The sequence below is a fragment of the Coregonus lavaretus genome (genome assembly GCF_964263955.1).
Source record: "Coregonus lavaretus genome assembly, contig: HAP1_SCAFFOLD_3372, whole genome shotgun sequence".
In the NCBI taxonomy this organism is placed as follows: Eukaryota; Metazoa; Chordata; class Actinopteri; order Salmoniformes; family Salmonidae; genus Coregonus; species Coregonus lavaretus.
In genome coordinates, this window is record NW_028158085.1 from 10744 (window position 1) to 19877 (window position 9134).

Below are 9134 nucleotides of genomic sequence, written 5' to 3' on the forward strand. Positions count from 1 at the left end.
TGTGAAGACTTACAGAAAACGTTTGACCTGTGTCATTGCCAACAAAGGGTATATAACAAAGTATTGAGAAACTTTTGTTATTGACCAAATACTTATTTTCCACCATAATTTGCAAATAAATTCATAAAAAATCCTACAATGTGATTTTCTGGAATTTTTTTCCTCATTTTGTCTGTCATAGTTGACGTATACCTATGATGAAAATTACAGGCCTCTCTCATCTTTTTAAGTGGGAGAACTTGCACAATTGGTGGCTGACTAAATACTTTTTTTCCCCACTGTATATGCAACATGAGTTGAGACCTGATTTACAGTACACTAGAATAATGCCACTTCGGTCCAAAAGAGAGCTGAATCAATCAATCATAATGATTGGTTGATTGAAGAGAGAGCTGTCCAATGGGCTGGCTGCGTCAGGGGTCATAGGTCAGACAACATTGTTGCGTATGACCCCCAGCTGGTCTATCTGACCCTCAACCACGTCACGTCTCTGAAACACAAACACACACACACACACACACACAGGAACACTTCATTATGCCTTTCACAAGACAGGACCACAATTGCTTGACTTGGACTGAAATAGGTTCCGGAACTCATTTTGGGTGCTGGTACTGTTTATATTTAGGTGCAGGAGCTCCACAATACTTTTGAGCTAATATTCTATAAGAGGAACAGGAGCTCAAGCAGTAGAACATTTTAGGTGCCGGTACTCAGCTCCGGTGAGCTCCTGCCCAAGTCAAGCACTGAGGACCATAACAGACAACACTTGTAACTCTTGTGCCCAATCCCAAATTAACCCCTTGCCCCTACCCTGTGGAACTGGTGTGTACAGTACACATAAATAATTGGATTTGTGTAAACAATGTGATGAAACTTGTATCCAGCCTATCAGATGGCAAGGTGGATCTACGACCATATTGTTAATACCTATCCGATTTCTTTAGATCTATGTGAAGTTCCTTGCCCTATAGGGGCTGGGGGTGGATGTGGAGTTGAACATGACGGTCTCGTTCCAGGCTAACTACATTACAGACACATGTCAGATCTCACAACGCCTATGATATAGCAATCAGTCGATGAAGTGGCACACAACCATTGGTTGAGGCATTATAACATCTGCTATGTAGTTGGCCTGGAACACAACCAATGTCTTTATATAACTGTGTGATGCTGACCTTGAGGAAGACAGGTGGGTTCCTGAACACGCCCACACCTGGAGGAGTCCCCGTTGGAAACACGTCACCTGGAGACAACGTCATAAACCTAACATAGGAGAGAACACACACATGCAAATCTTTGTTATCATAGTTAGAGCAAATGTACACTACTCAATAGCTATCACAAATATTGTTTTTATCATGACAGTGTAACTTTGTTGTCATAACTGTTTATGACCATGTGACTGCTATCACTCACTTTGAGACCCAAGCAACCACTTGCTCAGTCTTAAAGATCAGCTGGTCAGTGTTGCTGTTCTGGACTGGAACATCGTTCACCAGACAGCGGATACCCAGATTATGGGGGTCTGATGACAAATGCAGAGATATAGTCTGTGTCCCAAATAGCACCCTATTTCCTTTGAACAGGGCCCATAGAAGTTAACTTTAAAGGTAATAGGGTGCCATTTGAAACGAAACCACATATGGGTCGTTCCACAAAATGAGTAGATTGCCCAGCTGAACGCCTCCATGCAGGAAGTGCTCCAAATGCTGCATAAACTGACCATCGCTCCGGTTCCACCTCAGGGAGCAGCGAGTGCACCCAGTCCACCTCCTCCCGTGCTATCACCAACGTCTGAGGGACCCCTCGCCCTGCTGGAGGGCTATGCTAGAGAGGCTAGTAGAGGCTTCCTGCTACAGGTTTCACTGTATCTGGCGCATCAGCGTGGGGCATCTCCATTGGACCAAGCCAGGATAGGGCTGGTGATTTCGCTACTGAAGGGAAAGGCGCTGGATTGGGCAATGGCTGTCTGGGAAGGAGGTGAGGCCGCGGCGCTTCCCTACTCCACCTTCCTCGATCGGTTCAGGGCGGTGTTCGATCATCCCACGGAGGGAAAGGACGGGGGTGAGCGTCTCCTCCGGCTACAACAGGGAGAGGAGACCGAGTTCGAGTATGCCCTGAGCTTTCGCACGGTGGTGGCGTCTTCCAACTGGAATGAGCGTGCTCTGCGCACAGCCTTCAGGAGAGGCTTACGGGAGGACATCACGACGGAACATGCATTTCGGGATGACAAGATGGACCTTGATACCCTCCTCGCCACGTCCGTTCATCTTGACAACATGTTGAGAGACCGACGGCGTTCCCAACACCACCCGGAGCCTCGACGCTTACCCCATCTGAGCTATGGAAGCCACCCTGCCTCCGAGTCCTCACCCATGAAGGTGGGCAGTATCCCCTACACCACCACGGACCACAGCTCTCCTGGCGGCTCCCTATCTAGGCGGTATGACTCCCGTCGGCGTTCCGTTCAGTGTTCCATCATCACCTGTCACCAAACCATTGTTTTTTGTTCCCCTAACGGTGAATGGTTCTTCCTTCTCTTCGCTTTCCACGGCAATGATAGATTCCGGATCAGCAGGGAACCTTATCGATAGGGAGCTGGTCTCTGAATGGAGGTTGCCCACCGTACCACTGCCTTCTCCGTTACATGTCACCTCGCTGGACAATAAACTACTTGGATCAGGCACCATTACGCACGTCACTCTCCCCATCACCATCACCATTCCCACACTACCGGAGCACCACAAGGAGCTGTCCTTCCACATTGTCACGTCACCCCTTCACCGGATCGTCTTGGGATTGCCCTGGCTCAGACTACACAACCCCACCATCAATTGGATCACCAAGAGGATCACAGCCTGGTCCCCATCATGCCGGAGGACCTGCCTGCCGGTGGTTTGTTGTTCCACGTCAGTGTAGATTCCGGAGTCCGCCCTCCAGCCCAACATTCCACGTGTGTACGCAGATCTCTCCGATGTCTTCTCTGCCTCCAAGGCTAAATGTCTCCCTCCTTACAGGCCCTGGGACTGTGCCATTGACCTGCTGGAGGGACAACACCCCCTGAAGAGTCACATTTACTCCATTTCCATAGCGGAGACTGAGGCCATGGAGAGAAGTTTGTGGTGGAGACCCTAAAACAGGGGTTCATCAGACGCTCTACCTCTCCTGCCTCCGGAGGACTGAGGCCGTGCATTGACTACCGGGGGTTGAACGCAGTCACCACCAAGTACCAGTACCCCCTCCCTCTGGTTCCGTCGGCCATCGAGCAGCTACGAGGGGCCCGGTACTTTACCAAGTTAAACCTGAGGAGTGCCTACAACCTGATCCGAATCCAGGAAGGAGACGAGTGGAAGACGGCATTCAGCACTACCTCAGGCCACTATGAATACTGCGTCATGCCCTACGGCCTCGCCAACGCACCTTCCGTGTTCCAGTCCTTCGTCAATGACGTGTTCCAAGAAATGCTGATTAGACAGGTGGTGGTGTACATCGACGATATCCTGATCTACTCGGCTACGTTCGAGGAGCACGTCAGGAACGTCCGAGCGGTCCTACTCCGCCTCCGGGAACACAGCCTGTTGGTGAAGGGAGAGAAATGTGAATTCCACCAACAGGCCATCTCCTTCCTGGGATACAGGATCAGTCCTCAGGGGGTGTTCATGGAAATAGCGAAGACGGACGCCGTCAGGTCATGGCCAGTCCCCACCACCATCAAGGGCCTACAGAGCTTCCTGGGCTTCGCAAATTTCTACCGGCGTTTCATCAGGTCCTTCAGCTCCATAGCTGCCCCGCTCACCTCTCTCCTTAAGGGTGGGTCTCAGAAGCTGGCCTGGAACCCTGAGGCTGACGGTGCCTTCAAGAGGCTGAAGCGGAGGTTCACCACAGCGCCCCTCCTAAAACACCCAGATCCAGCTCGCCCTTTCATCCTGGAGGTGGACGCATCTGAGGAGGGCATGGGTGGGGTCCTCTCCCAGCGGCAAGGTAAGCCAGGGAAAATGTATCCCTGTGCCTTTTTCTCGAAAAAGCTTACTCCCGCAGAGAGGAACTATGGAGTTGGAGACAGGGAGCTGTTGGCGGTGGTCCTCGCTCTGGAGGAACGCAGTCCATCCATTCCGGATTCTCACTGACCACCAGAATTTGGAGCACATACGGGCAACGAAACGGATGAACTCCCGTAAAGCCAGGTGGGCCCAATTTCTTACTCGCTTTCAGTTTATTCTGTCCTACCGCCCAGGATCCCAGAATGTGAAAGCCGACGCCCCCTCCAGGATGCACCATACCGGAGGGGGGTCCTATCCTGCCTCCGTCTCTCATCGTGGCACCTGTCATTTGGGATGTGGACGAAGACATCCGCCTGACGACTCAGGAGGACCCAGCGCCTGCCAACGCCCCTCCGGGGCGCGTGTATGTACCCACCAGGGTCCGTGACTGCCTGCTGGCCTGGCCGCACACCACCCTTACGGCAGGGCACTCGGGTATTACGTGCACCCTACATTCTCTCTCACAAAAATACTGGTGGCCCACCTTGGCTACTGATGTCTTCTCCTGTTCCGTATGTGCCCAAACGAAGACACCTCGGAATGCCCCGGCAGGCAAAATAGTTCCTCTCCCAGTGCCTCAGCGACCTTGGTCACACCTGTCCATTGACTTTGTCACCGACCTCCCACGTTCTGACGGCTTCACCACAGTCCTGGTGGTCGTAGATCGGTTCTCCAAATCATGTCATTTTCTGCCACTAACTGGTCTTCCTTCTGCTCTCCAGGTCACTGAGGTCCGCATTATGGACTTCCGGAGGGCATCGTCTCAGACCGTGGCCCCCAATTCACCTCCCGAGTGTGGAAGGCTTTCCTGGAGAAGATCGGGGCCACGGCCAGCCTCACATCCGGGTATAGGCCTCAGTCGAATGGGCAGGTGGAGTGCATGAACCAGGAGCTGGGGAGGTTTCTTTGTTGCCACTGTCAGGACCGGCAGGGTGAGTGGGCGAGGTTTCTTCCCTGGGCAGAACATGCCCAGAACTCCCTTGTTCACTCCTCCACGGGGCTCACTCCCTTCGAGTGCGTCCTGGGGCCAACCGGCCCTGGCCCCTTGGACACCCAACCAGACAGATGCGCCCGCTGTCGACGAGTGGTTCCACAGGTCCGGACTGGTCTGGGACGCTGTCCATCTCTAGAGGGCCATTTGTCGTGAGGCCACGCAGTCATGGGTATACATGGAGTACAGGAGGGGACTGAGGACGCACACTTGTGGGGCCCCCATGTTGCGAATCAGTGTCGGAGGTAATTTTGCCTACCTTCACCACCTGAAGGCGGCAGTCAGGAAGTCCAGGACTCAGCTGCATAGGGAGGAGTTCAGTCCTAGGGCCGTGAGCTTTGAGGTGAACTTAGAGGGCACTATGGTATTGAAGGCCGAGCTGTATTTGATGAACAGCATCCTCACATATGCATTCCTTTTGTCCAGGTGGGTGAGGTCAGTGTGCAGTGTAATGGCAATTGCGACGTCCATGGAGCTGTCAGGACGGTAGGCGAATTGGAGAGGGTTGAGTGTGTCGGGGAGGGGAGGGAGGAGGTGATGTGGTCTTTGACTAGCCCCTCGAAGCACTTCATGATGACAGAAGTCAGTGTAACGGGTCGTTAGTTATTCAGTTCAGTTACTTTCCGGTAGGCGAATTGGAGAGGGTTGAGTGTGTCGGGGAGGGGAGGGAGGAGGTGATGTGGTCTTTGACTAGCCCCTCGAAGCACTTCATGATGACAGAAGTGAGTGTAACGGGTCGTTAGTTATTCAGTTCAGTTACTTTCCCTTTCTTGGGCACGGGGATGATAGTGGACATCTTGAAGCATTTGGGGATAGCGGCCTGAGCTAGAGAGATATTGAACGTTTCAGAATACACAACAGCCAGCTGGTCTGGGACGGCAGCCTTGCGAGGGTTAACACATTTGAATGACTTACATACCTCCTCTGTGGAGACCGTAAGTACGTAGCGCTCGTTGTTCAGGGGCTCGTCGTTGTGCTCAAAGCATGAGAAAAAGGTGTTTACCTCGTCCAGTAGGGCTGCGTTGGTGTCCGCGACGTGACTGAATTGCCCGCTGAATTAGGTGAAATAAAAAAAGAACACTTCTCAAAAGGCACCGAATTGGTGGAACGGCCCATATATATTGTAGCAACCACTCTGCCAAAGTAAGAACATTTTGCACATTTTGTCTCATCATGTTTCTCCCTCCCTCCCTGCCTCTCTCACCCTTCACAGCAGAGGTGGTCACTAAGGCGGGGCCGAGAGGACAGAAGCTGTCAAAGGTTTTTCCCAGCAGCCACTGCTTCCCGTTGCGTTTCATCTGCCAATCACGTGCGCTGACATCGTTGGCCACTGTGAAACCTGCCACCTAGGACATAGCATCCTCTTCCTGACAGAAATATAGAATGGTGAGTGGGTGAGTCTGTCATGAAACCCCTGTGTCTGTCAAGTTGTGTTCAGTCAGACTCACCTTAATGTGTTTCCCCTTTCGTCCAATCACAAAGGCTAGCTCCACCTACCAGTCCACCTCCTCCAATCAGAGAGAAGCAGAGAAGAGAATCCATCGACAAAGTTGCAAGATCTTGCTGAAGATGATTGGTTCTTTAGGGATAAGGGCATCCTGCTCCAGGCAGTGGTCCCGGTAGTTCATCCCCACACACACCACCTTCTCTGGTGCTAGGACTGGGGACAGCAGCCTCACCTCCACACGGGGAACCACACACTGAGCAGGACTAGCCTCCAGTGCTCTGAGAGAGAGAGAGAAATAAAAAAAGAGTATGTGCTCTGGATGGAAATGATGGCTACTGACAGCCAGGCACCAATAAAGTATGTGTGTGTTACCTCTGTGCACACTCCATGCCCTTCTCTCCCAGCTCCAGCAGCTCTTTCATGGTTGTGGGCATCGAAGGGTCAAAGGCCTTAAGGTCAACGACCCCTAGCCCCTCCCCCTGCTCCACACCAACCCTGACCCTTCCCTCATCGCCTTTAAGGCAGAACTGTACCAATCGCATCGCAGCGCCACTCACTGCCCGCCTTCCTGGGATAGCAGACAGCCTATCAGAGAAGCTCCTCGAGATGAGAGACAAGGAACAAAGAGGAAGTCTCATCTACTGAGAACAGAGAGCAGGGAAATTACTGAGAGAGAGACAGAGAGAAAAACGTCAAGAGTAAAAGAACAAAAGGAGAGACAAAGTGAAGGGGAGGTGGGTTGAATTTATAATTATTTTAGACAACAAGATGTGCTAAGAATGGTCCATTCCCCAAAACAAATCTAGTATTGAACAATTGCTGTAGATAATCTCAAAGTACAGTTTACTGCTAATATTGTAATGCATTGTGTGCACTGTGCAGTACCAACAAAGTGACTCACTGAGTTCAGAGCTCTAGCTAGCCAAGGAATTCCAAAAGCATCTAGCTACCTGATATTGCAGATAATAAACGCCTCAGTTTTCTGCCAACTCAATGGAAATTATTTTATTAGGTGTACTTGCTGAAAGCAAGAACAACTTTTGAAATCTGAAATAATTTGTATTATTATTTCCCTTCCGCAGGCACTTGTCGCACCAAAACCAAACAAGCTACCAACACCAAAACAACTTTTAAATGTGCTGACTGTCTTCAGGTTGCTTGAAAATAATGTTTTGATTAGATCCAAGACATTCATAGAAAGTTGAAGCTCATTTACCGCATTTCTATACAATTTAAAAACAAGCAAAAATGACCCCAGCCATTATCACTTTGGTTGCTGTAGCAGAGAACATTTGGCAATTTTATGAAAAATTTCACGCAATTCAACTCATTTTGCCATGGGTCAGAGACAAAATACCAGTTTTACAGCAAATTACCTGCAATTCTACACATTTCGCCATGGGGTGGAGAGACATTTTTGCAGTTTTAAATCTAATTTCCCGCAATTCTACACATTTTGCCATGACTTATGCCATGTTAATATGATACAGTGCCTTCAGAAAGTATTCATACCCCTTGACTTATTCCACATTTTGTTGTGTTACATCCTGAATTAAAAATTGATTAAATAGATATTTTCCCTCACCCATCTACATACAATACCCCATAATGACACATTTTGCAAATGTAATGAAAATGAAATATCTCATTTACAAAAGTATTCACACCCCTGAGCAATCAATACATGTTAGAACCACCTTTGGTAGCGATTACAGCAGTGAGTCTTTCTGGGTAAGTCTCTAAGTGCTTTGCACACCTGGATTGTACAATATTTGCACATTATTAAGTCTTGCCATAGATTTTAAAGCCAATTTAAGTCAAAACTGTAACTAGGCCACTAAGGAACGTTCAATGTCGTCTTGGTAAGCAACCAGTGTATATTTGGCCTTGTTTGTGTTTTAGGTTATTGTCCTGCTGAAAGGTGAATTTGTCTCCCAGTGTCTGTTGGAAAGCAGACTGAACCAGGTTTTCCTCTAGGATTTTGCCTGTGCTTAACTCTATTCCGTTTCTTTTTATCCTAAAAAAACTCCAGATGACAAGCATACCCATCATTTTTTTTATTTAACCCTTATTTGGATGCAGCCACCACCATGCTTGAAAATATGAAGAGTGGTACTCAGTGATGTGTTGTGTTGGATTTGCCCCAAACATAATGCCACATTTATTTGTTTTTTTATTTACATTTGAAAAGATTACAGAGGTCCGGCCCTCGGTGTCCTCATACTGTACGTAGCTATGGCCCTGACCACTACTACTACTTCTATTTCAAAACCATAAATACTTGAAGTCTAGCAAGCACACACATTTTATTTAGGAAATGTCATTTTCTATGGTGAAGTGTCACATACTAAAATATTTTATAGAATAGGCCCAATAAGATACGGCTTTATCAATAATACTGTATGTCTCTTTGGTTTGCATGACTGATGGGTGTCAGGCACAGGAGGCTGCTGAGGGGAGGACGGCTCATAATAATGGCCGGAACGGAGCGAATGGAATGGCCATTACTAGCCATTACCACGAGCCCGTCCTCCCCAATTAAGGTGCCACCAACCTCCTATGGTGTCAGGAGGACTTTTAATTCAGCCAGGCAATGTTCCCTTGAGATGAAAGGGGCATAATTACTGCCCACAGAAGCCGTGGGGTGACGTGA

The 9134-nt window shown here is 49.3% G+C and overlaps 1 pseudogene across 1 annotated transcript; it reads right to left on the reverse strand.

Annotated features, from left to right (window-relative positions):
• Window positions 1-280: 280 nt before the first annotated feature.
• On the reverse strand, window positions 281-7119 carry LOC311124450 (oxaloacetate tautomerase fahd2, mitochondrial-like; annotated as a pseudogene). The gene is made up of 6 exons: window positions 6854-7119; window positions 6483-6759; window positions 6239-6401; window positions 1420-1528; window positions 1179-1266; window positions 281-490 (listed from the first exon to the last, which is right to left on the reverse strand). The product of its transcript is annotated as an oxaloacetate tautomerase fahd2, mitochondrial-like (transcript).
• Window positions 7120-9134: the final 2015 nt, after the last annotated feature.